The sequence below is a fragment of the Patella vulgata genome, chromosome 7, assembly GCF_932274485.2.
Source record: "Patella vulgata chromosome 7, xgPatVulg1.2, whole genome shotgun sequence".
Taxonomy (NCBI): Eukaryota; Metazoa; Mollusca; class Gastropoda; family Patellidae; genus Patella; species Patella vulgata.
This window is the reverse complement of record NC_065885.2, coordinates 2,416,978-2,433,506: the sequence shown is the minus strand read 5'-3', so window position 1 is coordinate 2,433,506 and position 16,529 is coordinate 2,416,978. Positions and strand designations below refer to the sequence as shown.

The 16,529-nt window shown below is 36.2% G+C and overlaps 1 protein-coding gene across 2 annotated transcripts in view; it reads left to right on the top strand.

Annotated features, from left to right (window-relative positions):
- The first annotated feature begins 1,385 nt into the window (after positions 1-1,385).
- LOC126827910 (uncharacterized) overlaps positions 1,386-16,529 on the top strand; it is a 93,758-nt gene continuing 78,614 nt past the window's right edge. Inside the window, exon 1 of one of the 2 annotated variants that reach the window (XM_050557487.2) lies at positions 1,386-1,664. The gene's annotated coding sequence lies outside the window, so the exon portion shown is untranslated. Of the gene's footprint in view, positions 1,665-6,247; positions 6,365-16,529 lie in introns of those variants that run through there. The other variant, XM_050557488.2, reaches the window with a different exon arrangement.

The window sequence follows — 16,529 nt, the reverse complement described above, 5'->3', positions numbered from 1 at the left end:
TTTCCTTCTAATGCTAAAAACCTCTATGCTCAAACGAATTATTGAAATAAAATTGAAACATGTGTTATTCCCGAAATGACCTAGTTTGTGTCATGTGGATGTTAAACCCCATTTCTCTCTCTCTCTCTCTTTCTCGGTAACTTCATTCCGATATTTTACAATGAGAATCTAAATGACCAAGGATTCAATGATGTAATGATGCGATTCTATCATTAAATCATTATAAATGCTGAAACCCAGGGAGTCAATGTTCTGATTTCTCGAGGGTGTTTGTTCAGAACAATTTGACAAAAAATCCCTGAAGGCCTGACATCCCTTATCTGATTCTGACAAGTTACACACGTAAAATTAACAACGAACTGTCAACTTATTGATCTGTAGTTTGAATAAATATTCAATTGGATGCCTAGTTTACCTTATCCCTTCACCCCCGCACTCTATTAGCTATAAATCAATGGAAAATAACAAGTACTGGTTCAATACACTTCTCGAATCTGTCTCAACGCAAATACACTAGTTGTTGACATCTTGATACGTGATTGACAAGGCCATGACCTAACTTCTGAAATAAAAATGAAACGGGGTTTAATGTCCCCTCGACACAAACTAGGTCATTTCGGGACAAACATATGGTTTAATTTTATTTCAATAATTAGCAGTGGGAGGACCAGGAGAAAACCCACGAAGTTGGACATGCGACCCTCTGAAATAAAAATAAAATGAAATGAAATGGGGTTTAATCTCCTACTGTTCTGCTCCGAACAGGGCTAATGAAGACAGGCATACGCCATACAGTGTTCTATGAGGGAAATTTTGCCCGGGCAGCGGCACTATGGCCTACTCTTATATCAAATTCCAACTGCCAAGTGTTCTTTATGTGCATGCCAAGCCAATATTTTGACAGGAACTCGGTTTTTCATCCCATCCAAATGACTATTCATTGTCCCACCAGGCGCTCTGTCCTATAAATGTTTAATAACTAATGGTATAATATAGATATAGACGTGTTTACTTTTTTGTCTGCCCAACCTCGTGGGTTTTCTCCTGGTCCTTCGATTTCGTCCTACTGCTAAAGACCCCTAAGCACAAACAAATTATTAAAATGACCTTGTTCCATATGTTTTTCCTGAAATGACCTACAGTGTACTTTGTTTTGAATGCCTTTAATCCTTAATAGTAAAGTGTTGTCTGTTATATCTTTATTTCATTGTGCAGTTGTCCTGTATTTCCTATTATATATCTGGTTAAAAACCAGTAAGAGATAAGATCATATTATTAAATGATGTAGATGAAATAAACGTAGAATTATTGATGTTTTTATACAGTGAAAACCTGGTGAATATATTCCAATCAGCTGCCACTACACACATACAGAGACCGACAGCAGCCCTATAATACTGAGTGAACTGCCAGTGGTGTAAGACAGATTTACTTCTAGTTCTGTTTTCACTTCATTTAGATGTTGGTGAACCGTTTGGTTTGTCTATCAGTCATTTTGTTTTAAGTGATGTCCTGGGCTTTATACAGAGTTAACTCAGAGCGATACGAGATCCACAGAAAGCCGTTTGGATAGACTTCAATAATAAAAAACTTTATTAAAAAATCAGATTTAAATCCATGTCAAGTCCAGAAGATAAACCAGCACGGAATAAAACTTTATTAAGGTAAGTTGATTTTCTTTTTCAAGGGTCGTAGACAGCTGAGGTAGATTTTTTATTTGGATATTGCCCAGGCAGTGGTAAACTGTAGGTTGAGAGAAAGGTAACTTGGAGTATGGTTGGGTTCTTTGGGGGTTTTTCTCAGAGAGAGAGAGAGAAAGAAATGGGGTTTAACATTCACTCAACACAAATTAAGTCATTTCGGGACTAACACATGTTTCAATTTTATTTCAATAATTCGCTTGCGAGTAGGGGTCTTTAGCAGTTTGAGGAAATTTTTTTTTTTTTTTTCACAAAGTTCTTAAACTTGGATACACTGCAAATTATTGCCCACCTTTCCCAGTGATTTCTGAGGATGGACCTATTTTTACTGATTGTTCAAAAATTTGATAGAATCATAAAAGATATGACAGAATTGGGAGGACCAGGGGAAAATCCATAAGGTTGGACAGGCGTCCCTACTCCTTGTCATGTACAACCGGGGAATCGAAATCATGCCAGTTGACTCAATGATCTTACGATACAGTGCGCACATGCTAACCACTCTGCCATACAACACACACACACCCAGCTCTGGGCCAGCAGGGGGATGTCCGACACACTCCTGTGGTATATATACAAAATTCAAATGGAGTGAAAAAAATCCATTTAATTTTATATTTTATCTCCTTGAAATTACCTGACAGTCTGAAGGGAGGGGATCATTGAAGAAGCTAATGAGAAGTATTTAACAAGCTTAATAAACTTGCTAAGAAGCTGGATAATCTATTCAACATGATCGGAAGTGACTTCGTTATTGTAATTATTTAACACTAGAGTAGAAGTTTAATTAGCAAAGAACTTGTTAGAAAAAAAAAAAACGATACAGGCAATTAAACGATGATGATAACAGAAATGTAATATAACGCCTATTTATCATTCCTGTACCCCACTACACTGTCTGGTTTGAAATCTGAGAGAATCACAGACTCCTTGTATTCAATCCAGTAACAATTCTGTATATTAAAGTTAACTGACAGGGGGTATTGAGTGTGAGGTGGTGGTAATTATGAGAATTACTTGCCAGGGGACATATAGAGCTCAGGAGTGGAGACTAGCTAAATATTATAGTCCAAGAGCCAGTGACGAAAAAACTGCCTCATAAGTAATAGAAGGTTTGACCATATTAATTGGCAGCTATTGATAGGGTAAATTCAAAACACCCAGTCTTACGAGGTTTCAGTGGGGCATTTGGCTGGGAGGGGCAGATAAAAAAGGCCAAGAAGGGCTCAAATTTGCCTCGTATGTAATAGGATCAGAATTATTTCTAAAATATTGCAATACAATGTATGAATTAAAAAAATATAAATCTGACCGGAAAAAGTGGGGCCATGCCCTTTTCTGATTGCCTTAAAAAGTGCCGACGGGGGTCAAAATTTGCCTCATAAGTAATATAGTTGAAATTAGTGCCAAATGTTACCTATGTATGAGCTAAAAATATCAAATCTGACTGGTTTTAGTGGGGCATATCCATAATCTGACCACTTAAAATCTACGTACCCAATCTGCCACGCCCACAAAAAATATCAAAATTTGCTTCATATCAGTTGATTATTACAATGAATTGTCAGGAATGGGGGTGCGAGGGGGGGGGGGGAGGGGGGCTGGGATGATCAAGATGGTGGTCAGTCTGCCTTAAAAAGCACTATTGTAAATGAAGTATCCTATTAAATTGATACAAATTACTAATCTGTATAATGGAGCAGTGGGACGTTAAAATCCCATTTCATTTCATTTTATTTCATTTTATTTCCTAATCTGTATAAAACACATCTTTCAGATGTTTCAGTTCTTTGATTTTATTGCCAGTGGAAAAATCACTAAGTATTAATTCTTCTTGGGATATTGTTTTCCATAATGTTAGTCCCAAGAATTGACATGTTAGTCCCAATATAACCTACAAGAGCTAACATATTAGTCCCAATATAACCTACAAGAGTTGACATGTTAGTCACAATATAACCTACAAGAGTTGACATGTTAGTCTCAATATAACATACAAGAGCTAACATATTAGTCCCAATATATCCTACAAGAGTTGACATGTTAGTCTCAATATAACCTACAAGAGATGACATGTTAGTCTCAATATAACATACAAGAGATGACATGTTAGTCCCAAGAGTTGACATGTGAGTTCCAAGATAACCTACAAGAGTTGACAGGTAGATGTATCAAGATGAACTAACATCTATTAATAATAATAGACCGAATGTTGTTCATTACATAGTTTATCTAACTCATGTAGAAATGTCTGGCATTACTTCATTCTCTTACTGGAAGCACATGTCATATAGCCAGACCTAGAGTCTCAGAATTACAGAAATTACTGGAATTACAGTCCTCTCTATGGCACTGATTGGCACTGTTTCAAACAGCATCTTAGGGAATCACAGGTCAGTAAATTACTATTTATGTTGATGTAGTATTATCAGGAACCATTTCAAATGATACTTGTAATCTCAGGAATAGAGTTCTTATATAAAACAAAGGTCATAATTCTATGGAAAACAATTATTGTTTATTACTGAGCAACATTTTGACTAGGCTTTGCTGGTCTTTTTTATAACTTAATGAAGTTTAAAGAAGCCCAGTCGAAACATCGCTCAGTAAAGTTCACAATGCTATGGAAAACAATTACTGCTTATTACAGTGCAACGTATCGAGTAGGCTTCGCTAGTCTTTATCAAGCATCGAATTGTTATCCGAGTATTCCTGTGCCATTGAAACATTTCTTAAAAGATATAAAGGGGGGATGGGGTGGTCTAGTGGGATCATAAGGTCTGTTATTGAGTCAAATGATGTGGTTCTGATTCCCAGCTTGTATGGGACAAGAGTAGAGTCACCTGTCCAACCTTGTGGGTTTTCTCCTGGTCCTCCGGTTTTCTCCCACTACTAAAGACCTCTACATGCAAACAAATTATTGAAATAAAATTGAACCATGTGTTAGTCCCGAAATGACCTAGTTTGTATCGAGTGGACGTTAAACCCTGATAATAAAGGAAATTGAATTCTGTGGAATCTGATTAAAACACAGATCCTATTTCGTTGCGTTTTTTATAGTTTAAAATTTCGTTTTACTTGTCTTTACTACACTAGAATCTGGAAGAGTTGTTATATAACCTGTGTTCTGAATGATTTCTTGGCATGCTGTGCACGGAACTGTGGATATTCCACTAGAATCATTAACGCTGATTGTTTAATCAAATGTCTGACGTCATAGGTTCAAAAGCCACACATATGACCCCCTGACACGACCTCCCACTACAACTGGTCAGATCTTCTTGTAGTAGAGGCCATAAAAAAAAATGAAACGAAACGAAATATAGATCTGTGTTTTAATCAGGTTGAATACTGGGCCCTTAAACTAAGATACAATCAAAATTTTAAGACATACTGCAATTCGATTGGCTGACCAATATGCAAATTGGATATATGCAAATTGATTTTACTGGTCAGCCAATCGAATTGCCGTATTTCTTAAAATTTCGATTGTATCTTAGTTTAAGTTTTCGTGAATAAGGACCCTGTTTTTTAGTGGGTTCAGGTAGCTTGGTTCATTTTGATATTTTAGAATGTGTGTGCTATATTCATTAAAGGCTCAATACCACTCTTGTTGTAATTGAATAATATGTCCCAATTTTTATTCTGGTCAACAAATTGTACTATTATACAATATTCCAATTAATTGATGATACAAATTTCATCTTAACACACCTTATTTAGAAATTTTGAAAAATTCAACATAATGGTTTGAAACGTCTAACGTAAACCTTTTCAAATGAAACTTTGATTTAAAAATATTTTCGAACCCTCTGGACAAGTAAAATAGGATGTAATGGATAATTTACACAACAGGTAGGACACGTAAACATCTAGTACTTAGATAGAGATATTATTTATTTTCTGGAGCTTTCAAGCCAGCAAGAGTGTTATTGTCCCTTTAACGGTGTGTTCTATGTTTTCTTAATCAGTTCAACTGCATATTCCATTAGACATGATTTAAGAACACTGAAAACAGATACATTGTCCTGAAAGTATTTATCGGGTGGTTATTCCATTAGACATGATTTACGAACAGTGGAAACATTCACATTTAATATTTAAAATATATTAAAGGGACAATAACACTCTTGCTGGCTTGAAAGCTCCAGAAAATAAATAATATCTCTATCTAAGTACTAGATGTTTAAGTGTCCTACCTGTTGTGTAAATTATCCATTACATCCTATTTTACTTGTCCAGAGGGTTCGAAAATATTTTTAAAACTAAGTTTCATTTGAAAAGGTTTACGTTAGACGTTTCAAACCATTATGTTGAATTTTTCAAAATTTTGAAATAAGGTGTGTTAAGATGAAATTTGTATCATCAATTAATTGAAATATTCTAAAATAGTACAATTTGTTGACCAGAATAAAGATTGGGACATATTATTCAGTTACAACAAGAGTGGTATTGAGCCTTTAATGCTGTTTGCACTTCAGATTAGAGAAAAGTATGCGATAACAGCTCTATGGCAGTACTAACTGATCATTCTGAACTAAGAGACTTAGTTTTTGTGCAATGGTTACATACGCTGATTGTGTTTCCATCACTGTATCTCCATTCCAAACTCTGGAAGGGGCGGGGATGGCTGGATGGTTAGCGTGTGCGCTCTGTATCATAAGGTCAGTCATTGAATCAACCTTTTTTAAAATAAGGGATAAAATTGTCATCACTTCTATATGCTTAGTTTCTTTTGGGAAGCGTGGTTGGATGGCTGAATGGTTAGCACATGCATTGTATCATAAGGTCAGTCATTGAATCAACTGGCATGGTTTCGATTCTCCCGGTTGTACATGACAAGGAGTAGGGTCGCCTGTCCAACCTCGTGGGTTTTCTCCGGGTCCTCCGGTGTCCTCCTACTGCTAAAGACCCCTAGTTTGTGTCGAGTGGACGTTAAACCATATTTCTCTCTCTCTCTGTTTGATCTGTCACTGATCTGTCCAGCCTCTGCTACTCTTTAAGTGTTGCTGCCCCTCCCGTTTCTACCATTAGCTGCCACTAATGAAATAATTAAATGTTAATCTGTCGGGGGCCCCTAAATAAAGTCTTAATCCGGCATGGTGATATATCTATAAAGGACTTTTAATATTTCATTGTTAGTGGTATTATGGTATCAATATTATATTTTAATGTATAAATTACTTAACAATAGTATATTGGTGTAATTATGTCATCAGATCTGAAACAGCTGTTGTTATAGATATTGACCATTTTATTAATAGAATATACTACAACCCACTTTTATACTAACCTGGATAATTAATGATATATACACAAACATTGTAATAACATATGTGTTTAACATTGTAATAAGACTATGTTACATATGTTTTTAACAATGTAATAACACTATGTTACATATGTATATAACATTGTAATAAGACCATGTTACACATGTGTATAACATTGTAATAAACAGAGGGGATGGATGAAGGGGTAAAATGCATATGCTTTAGATCATAAGTTCTGTCATTGAATCAAGTGCATGGCGTGGTTTTGATCCACACTTGTATGTGACAAGGACCAGGGCTGCCTGTCCAACCTCATGAGTTTTCTCTGATTCCTTCAATTTCTCCCAAAGCTAAAGCCCCCTACTTGAGACGAATTATTGAAATGAGAGAGAGAGAGAAATGGGGTTTAACGTCCACTCGACACAAACTAGGTCATTTTGGGACTAACATATGGTTTAATTTTATTTCAATAATTCGCTTGCGCGCAGGGGTCTTTAGCAGTGGGAGGAAACTGGAGGACCCGGAGAAAACCCACGAGGTTGGACAGGCGACCCTACTCCTTGTCACGTACAACCGGGGATTCGAAACCACGCCAGTCGACTCAATGACAGACTTTATGATACTGTGCGCGCACGCTAACCATTCAGCCATCCACTGTGCTGAGTGGACTTTTCTCTCCTACCTCTATAGTAAAACTTTGTTACTAGTGGTTATACAAACTCCTCAAATAGGAAGTGGTATCAGGTGGTTTAGAAACAGTAAGCATATCCTGCCTCATGTACAACACATATCAATACTATATATCTAGACAAGGTGATATCAGGTGTTCTAGATAGAGTAAGCATACCATGCCTCATGCACAACACCTATCATATTTTCTCTCACATGAGCCTCACATTAGGCTAATAAAAAAGGTATAACTTGAATAGGGGGCTTGGATGGCTGAATGGTTAACATGTGCGCGTGGTATCATAAGGTCTGTCATTGGGACAACTGGCGTGGTTTCGATTCCCTGGTTGTACATGACAAGGAGTAGGGTCGCCTGTCCAACCTCATAGGTTTTCTCCGGGTACTCCTGTTTTCTCCCACTGCTAAAGACCCCTATGCGCAAGCGAATTATTGAAATAAAATTGATCCACGTGTTATTCCCGAAATGACCTAGTTTGTGTTGAAGTGGACGTTAAACCGCATCTCTCTCTCTCTCTCTCTCTCTCTCTCTCTCTCTCTCTCTCTCTCTCTCACTGCATATATACAGTAGGGAAAGTTACACCCCCCCCCCCTTTTTCTTTTCGGGTCTCTCGGGTCCCTCACTAGATATATACATTAAACCTTAAACCTCATTTCATTTCATTTCATCTGATAAACATTAAAACATGAAGATTAATGTCAATATCAGAGAATCATCCATTGTATCATCCATTGTATTTATTCATTTATTAGTTTTATTCAAATAATTGACAACCATTTAAATTGCTAAAAGTTACTAAAAATAGTTTAAATATTGTTTACCATTGTATTTGTGTAAACACTGCAGACTGATTGAATAAAGGTCACAATAATTTAAATATTTGTTCTTCATGCACATCCATTAAAGGGACCATCCCGATTTTAACAGAGTCTCAAAAATAAAAGTCTGTCTACATATGAAATTTAAGCACCAAAATATAGAGGAATGGTGTATTTACCTTTTCGGAAAATTCGAGCTCAAAATATTGAGTCTTTTGGACGTGAATGTCAAAACTGCTTATCTGGACACGTAAGCCTTTTAAGATTTTGCATCAATTTTTGGGTGACCTGATAATCGATTCCCGTTCCTTTAGAGGTCTATACAGTGCATGACCAACGTGCTGTACTTGATAACGAACAGTAAATTTCACCTGCATGTTATTTTTATAAAATAAAATTCTAGTTTTATCCAGACACCGTATAAGACAGCTTGGGCTTGGGGTATTGGTTTCCATTTCCAGATGAAGACTGACAGGTTTAAGTTATTTGAAAATGTATCATGTATATTGAGTTAGTTGCTCAGCCCTAAGGGAGAGATTTTTAAGGGGCTTTTCAGACAAAATTAAGCAGTTTTATTCTCTAAAATATAATTGAGATTGCCCCTTTAAATTTGTTTTCCCTGTTACTTGAGGAAGAACAGATTGATTTGGTTGTGCTTCTCAAAAGCGTTATTTTTTTAAATTTTGAAATCTTAAACAAAAGAATGTTCTCGTGAGTTGATTGGCTACGTATTTACTAAGAACGCAATGAACTAGAAGTATAATTGATTGTCATTTAGCAGCAAGTTATTTTGGTTGTAGCATCGATTTCTTTGTTGTAATTATAAATTGAGAGATTCCAACAAGGACTTTAAGTGCTGATACAAGGCTTTTAGAATAGAGATAACAATGGAATGAAATGAAATGAAATGAAATGGGGTTTAACGTCCTACTGTTCTGCTCCTATACTGGGCTGATGAAGATACACCATACAGTGTGCTATGAGGGAAATTTTGCCCGGGCAGTGGCACTACCGCCTACTCTTATATCGAATTCCAACTGCCAAGGGATCTTTTACGTGCATTCCAATGCATACACGGGACCTTGGTTTTTCGTCTCATCCGAAGGACTAGACAGCTGTCCTTGTCAGGCCCTCCGTCTTGCATCACTGACAAGGGGGAACCACGCCAGAAAATCTGGATGAACTTTCTCGGCCAATGCAGGGATCGAACACCCGACCTCCAGGCTAGCGAGCCAGTGTCTTACCCACTTAGCCACATGATCCCCCAGATAACAATGGTAATTGGAGGATAACCGCACCACACACAAATAAAAACCCATAAGACAACCCAAGGGACAAAACACACAATAAACAGAGAGAGAGAGAGAGAGAGAGAGAGAGAGAGAGAAATGGGCTTAACGTTCACTCGACACAAACTAGGTCATTTCAGGACTAACATATGGTTTTAATTTTATTTCAATAATTCGATTGCGCAGCGGGGTCTTTAGCAGTGGGAGGAAACCGGAGGACCCGGAGAAAACCCACGAGGTTGGACAGGCGACTCTACTGTCACGTTCAACCGGGGATTCGAAACCACACCAGTTGACTCAATCACAGGCCTTATGATACAGCGCGCACGTGCTAACCATTCGGCCATCCAACCCCCCTCACACAATAAACAAACATAACAAGCAATAAACAGCAGACATAATTATCGAATCGAGTGAATGGCCATAAGCAGGGGGGATGGATGGCCGAATGGTTAGCGCGTGCATATTGTATCATAAGGTCTGTCATTAAGTCAACTGGCCAGTCCAACCTCGCAGGTTTTCTGCGGGTCCTCCGGTTTCCTCCCACTGCTAAAAACCCCTACGAGCAAGCGAATTATTGAAATAAAATTGAACCATATGTTAGTCCCAAAATGACCTAGTTTGTGTTGAATGAATATTAAACCCCATTTCTATCTCTCTCTCTCTAGTCCTAAGTATCCACTGCGCTGTTCCGTTGATATTCAATGAAAATAAATCACAAATACCTATAACTACATTTGTTGTGTTTTAAGGTAAATTCTTTGAAGAAGCTTGTAAATTGACTGACAGGTAAATCCTTCAGATGGTCATCTACACTTTGAGTTAGTTATGACTGGTGAATATGCATGAAGTGAGAGCCCTGACCTGTCCCCCAACCTCACCCAGACCCCCTGTCCCCGCCCAACCTCACCCAGACTCCCTGTCCCCCAACCTCACCCAGACTCCCTGTCCCCCAACCTCCCACTTGCTATCCACAGCCACCCAACCAGACAGAATGTACTTTGTGTTCTAGTTCAAATAACTACTAAAACGTCATCTCGTCAGATTAATATCTATTTGCTCAACAAATCATCCTTTTAAATGACAATTACTATTAAAATACTTAATGGAAAGATCATTATTAATGGAGAATTTCCTTTATGTATATACCTTTATATTCAGATCATGTTACTATACTAGTTATATAGCTATTTAGGGAGCCATGGTGGCTAAGTGGGTAAGATGCTGGCTCGCGTGTTCGATCCCAGCATTGGCTGAGAAAGTTCATCAGGTTTTTCTAGCGTGGTTTCCCTTTGTCAGTGGTGCAGGACAGAGAGCCTGCCAAGGACAGCTGTCTAGTCATTCGGATGGGACAAAAAAATGTTACTGTGCACGTAAAAGATCCCTTGGCAGTGGGAATTCGAAGCAAAAGTTCCCTCATAGTACACTGTATGGCATTTGCCCGTCTTCATTAGCATAGTGAGCAGAACAGTATTCAGTTCAACCCGATTTCATTTTCATTTCATTTATATAGCTATGGTATGGTATGGTATGGTTTCTTACATTTACCTTTTGTTCAGCAGTTTTCCTTATTTATTTTTTTATAATTACTGTTTGTATTAAATTTGGTTAGACAGGCACATAGGGAGGTCTGGAAAGAAATTTTTTTGCAAAAAATGATTTTTTTTAAGTCCAATGTCTTGTGGAACTCTTGTGGTGAAAAACACCACAGACCCAAAAACACTCCATCAGAATTGTTCTAAGTGGAATGTTTTTATTTTCAGAAATCCAATATCTTGTGGAACTCTTGTGGTGAAAAGTTCCACACAAATGCCCCCCAAACCTTGCCATAACTGAATTTGGTGGCAATTATTTATTTTATTCTCAAAATTAGATATTTTCAACTTGTCTTTTCTAATTTGATATTTTCAACTTGTCTTTTCTAATTTGATATTTTAACTTTTTGAAGACTTGAATCCCCATATTTGATATTTTAAACTGATCTAATTTTGATATTTTAGACTGGTCTGATTTCGTATTTTTAACCGGTACAATTTGATATTATTAACCGCTCCAATTGTCTAATTTGACATTTTATACCGGTCCAATTTGACATTTTATACAGGTCCAATTTGATATTTTTAAACGGTCTAATTTTATATTTCTAACCACTCAATTTGATATTTTTAACTGGTCCAATTTGATATTTTTAACCACTCAAATTTGAAATTTTTAACTGGTCCAATTGTCTAATTTGACATTTTATACCAACCCAGTTTGATATTTTTAACTGGTTCAATTTGATATTTTAAGCTTGTCTACTTTCACATTTTAAACTGATCTAATTTGATATTTAAATTCAAATTTTTTTGAAGGACCTGAATTCCCTATGTGAATTCTAAATCTTTAGTAAAAGTAGATTTCCTAATCCTTTTAAAGTTTTGTGAAAGTAGATTTTCTAATCCTTTCAAAGTTTTGTGAAAGACTTTTATTGGCGTTGAAGAGAAGAAGATGGGGTTGATAATGAATAGCCTATATGGCTGACATTTATATTGAATAGCGAGGACTTGATTCTCCTGATTTAAAGAGCACTTAGTTCTTACAGACAACATTCCACGGAAACCATCTGCAATCCATGTGATCATTAAATCTGGTTGAAGTTCATTTAAAGTCTATTTTGAAAGGAAGACATAATTTCCATCTTCATTTTTTCAGTAAAATTAAAATGGCATTTGGTATTTAACTCCTAGTAGAAAAAAGATGATAAGATGTTTATTGCATCAAAATGTCCATTAAGGATAGCATGCATACATACATATACACTTAGACATAGTCATATACATTTAATAATACATATTACATAGACAACTCAGTACATTCATACAAACAGTATACTTAATGTATATCAAAGGGGTTTCGGTTAGATGTAGTTTCCACCAAATTCAGTTATGACATGGTTTGGGGGTCATTTGTGTGGAACTTTTCACCACAAGAGTTCCATAAGATACTGGATTTCTGAAAATAAATACATTCCACAAGATTATCAACTTCGAAATTTGTTTCCAGACCTCCCTATGTACCTGTCTAACCAAATTTAATTTAGATCTCTTATCAACTTCGAAATTTGTTTCCAGACCTCCCTATGTACCTGTCTAACCAAATTTAATTTAGATCTCTTATAAAAAGCCAAAAACACACATAAAGCCACTGCCTTGGCAGTCGATTTGGGTGGGTTAATAAAATTGTAGGAAATCTCAGGATATGCTGAGAAGGCTGGGTATTAATTGGCTTTATATATTTCTTCATACTTGTGATTTATTTGATTTATTTTATCAGGATGTTGGCAGATGGGTGTTTATTAGGACAGAATCAGTATTTCTTGTTTCTTGAAATATAACATACTGTCAGAGTCAGACTGAAAAATAGACTAATATATAAAAACAAAATAAACAGTTTGAAAAAAAACAAAATAAAAAATGTATATATATATATATATAATAGAGGAAAGTATGCAAAATAAAAGAATAAATAGAGGCAACATGCAAAACTAAAAGATAAAGAAACAAAACAGGAATTATGCAAAAATAATCAATTAAAAAACAAAACAGAGGCAGTAAGCAAAAAAAAACAAGAAAAAAAACCCAACAGGCAGTAAATAATAATAAAAAAACCCAGAAAAAAAAATCAACAGGCAGTAAATAAAATAAAATAAAACAGAAGCAGTGTGCAAAAATAAACCGACAAAACAGAGGCCACTTGCAAAACAGAAAAGACAAAACATAACAAAGACAGTATGCAAAACTGAAAAGACAAAACAAAATAAAAGGCAGTAGGCAAAATTGAAAAAACAAAACAATGAAAGGCAGTATGTAAAAATTCATAAATGAAAAAACAAAACAGAGGAAGTATTCAAAGTTAAAAAATAATATGAATCATTAATAAAAACATGAAAAATCCCATGTGAAAAATGACTGACAGTGAAAATTTTGAAAGAGAGAGGGAGAGGGGGAGAGCGAAATGAGGTTTAACATCCACTTGACAAAAACTAGGTCATTTCGGGATCAACATATGGTTCAGTTCTATTTCAATAATTAGCTTGTGCATATAGGAGTCTTCAGATGTGGGGAGGGGGGGAAACCGGAGGATCCAGTGAAAAACGACTAGGTTGGAAGGGTTACCCTCACTCCTTGTCATGTACAAGCGGGGAATGGAAACCATGCCTTTTGATTCAATAACAAAACGTATGATTTAAAGCGGGAGATCATGTGGCTAAGTGTGTAAGATGCTGGCTCGCTAGTCTGGAGGTCGGGTGTTCGATCCCTGCATAGCACACTGTATGCCGTATGCCCGTCTTCATTAGCCCAGCAAAGGAGCAGAACAGTAGGACGTTAAACCCCATTTCATTTCATTTCATGAAATCTCTATCTCAATATCATCAAAAATCTTCGACATTGAAAACAGGAATTATTTGTCATTTCAAATCAACATTGGTGTTGTGATCTTACCAGGAAAAGATGGGCTTCTGATATCCAATATTCAAGACAAAATAAACATTTTGTCTTTTGTACACGAATCGTGTACCATAATGCGTTTCAGTGCCATTTGGAACAAGGGACTCAAAGAACGAGGCTAGACATATTCCACAAGTCATGTCAAATAGTGACGCTATATTCTTATCTGGAGAGCATGCGCAATAAATACCATCGGTTTAGACTTGAATAACCAGACGCTAAAGATTGTCTTCAATTGAGACTTCTGGCGTATTGCACCGAACATAACTGATTAGAAATTACAGTAAAAACAGAAACAATTGAATGTAAATCAGTTTATATACATTCATATTACATTATTATATGCGTTGCGACCCATTTGTGTCAATTTCTAGATCCCAAATATTAGCGATTTAGCTCCTTTAATGCACATAAGTTGAACAATTCATGTATATATGTATATATGTATATAATATGACCTTTTAAAGGTTTTATTCAGATATTTTAACCTACTAACCACATTAATCTGTCATCAATCTTACATCCAATGCTGAATAATAATAATAATAATGATAACTTTATTTAAATACTCAGGTTAACCTAATTAGTTAACCTACGAACCATATTAAACTGTCAGCCATCTTTCATCCCACACTGAATAATAATAAAAATAACGATAACTTTATTCAAATACTATACTATTTACTATAATCTATCCGTGATAATATCAACGATAATATTAACGATGTAAAACAATTTTAAATACAGTTCTACTGATAAATATACACAAATCATTTTAATCAGACTATAATCAACATCGGCACAACATCACAGGGATGTGTTTCGACATTTAGAATTACGACTTTTTATTCTTAGTTGTATATATAATAATAGGCTATTATGTTGAATACTTTTATATATTGCTAAAGTTATATTTAATCTTCCTAGTCTGGGTTTTCTCCGGGTCCTCCTTACGAGCTTGTGAATTATAGAAATGAAAATGGAACCATATGTTTGTGTCAAGTGGGTGTTAAATCTCATTTTTATTTCTCTCTTACTTGCTCTCTAGTTAGTTCTTCACATCTATCAATGACAAACCCGTCTGAAAACCCTAGGGGAACTTTTTCAGCAAAGACCTGGAACGAACTATCAATGAGAAACCCATCTGAAATCCTCAGAGAAACTTTCTCGGCAAAGATCAGGATTAAACCAGTGACCGTCTAGTTAGTTAGACAGAACAGTACTCACGAGCCACTATGGCTTCCTTAGATACATGAACTCCTCAAGGGCGTGGATTTGTCATAACTTTTGGGGGGGGACGAAACGAACCCTGGAACCTTTCATTAAACCAAAATAATAATTACGAACAGTTTACCAGTGTTATTTCGATGAAAGTTATAACTAGGGGTAATATGATGACGATATGGTAAAATTGACTACCTATAATTAAGGAGGAAGATATCGTGAAGATGAATTACTGAGGTGAGACCCACGGCAGTGGTTAGATAGCCTTCAGAACGGGACATTCATGTGGATATAAACCTGAACATCTGTCCTGGCGATCAAAATCATGGGGGGGTCAGAGACCTATTCGTCCCCCCCCCCTAAATCCACGCCCATGGAACTCCTCAATGAGAAGTGATATCAAGTGTTCTGTAAAGATTAGGTATGCCACAGCCTGCGTCACTGTGACACTATATGGCTTCTAGATATATGCTGAATTTACTGATCAATGGTAAAAAGATCCTTAACATCTGGTCGAAGTTGTGAAATTAACATGCTAGACGAAGGATTCTTGTGATTCTCTTGATCTTAATACAAACTACTCCAATCTCTGTTTCATTGTTGCATATTTATGATGTAATTCCTACAAGAGTCGACTGTTGATTCAGCATGCTCTTGTGCATAATTGACTGATTCATTTCTTTAGATATGGAGAAGCAATATAGAACTATCATTGAGACATTTTGAGAAACTGGGAATAAGAGATGAGCATGATTTTGGCGACAAAACAACAAGCTGAAAATGTTAACGGAAATGGGATATGCCGTAACCTTTTGTTGTTTTTGATTAATCGAATTTTAAACCACGAATAGACGGCAGAATCTTGACATTCACGTTTTCTTTTCTCTTTATAAACACAATTTTTTATTCCATGTCAGAAGAGAGTCGAGTGTTTATCTGAATATCGTACAATCTCTTCGTCTGTTTATCAGAAGATCTTCTGTGTCCGTCTGTTTATCAGAACATCTTCTGTGTCCGTCTGTTTGTATTAAAGGATAGAATAATAAG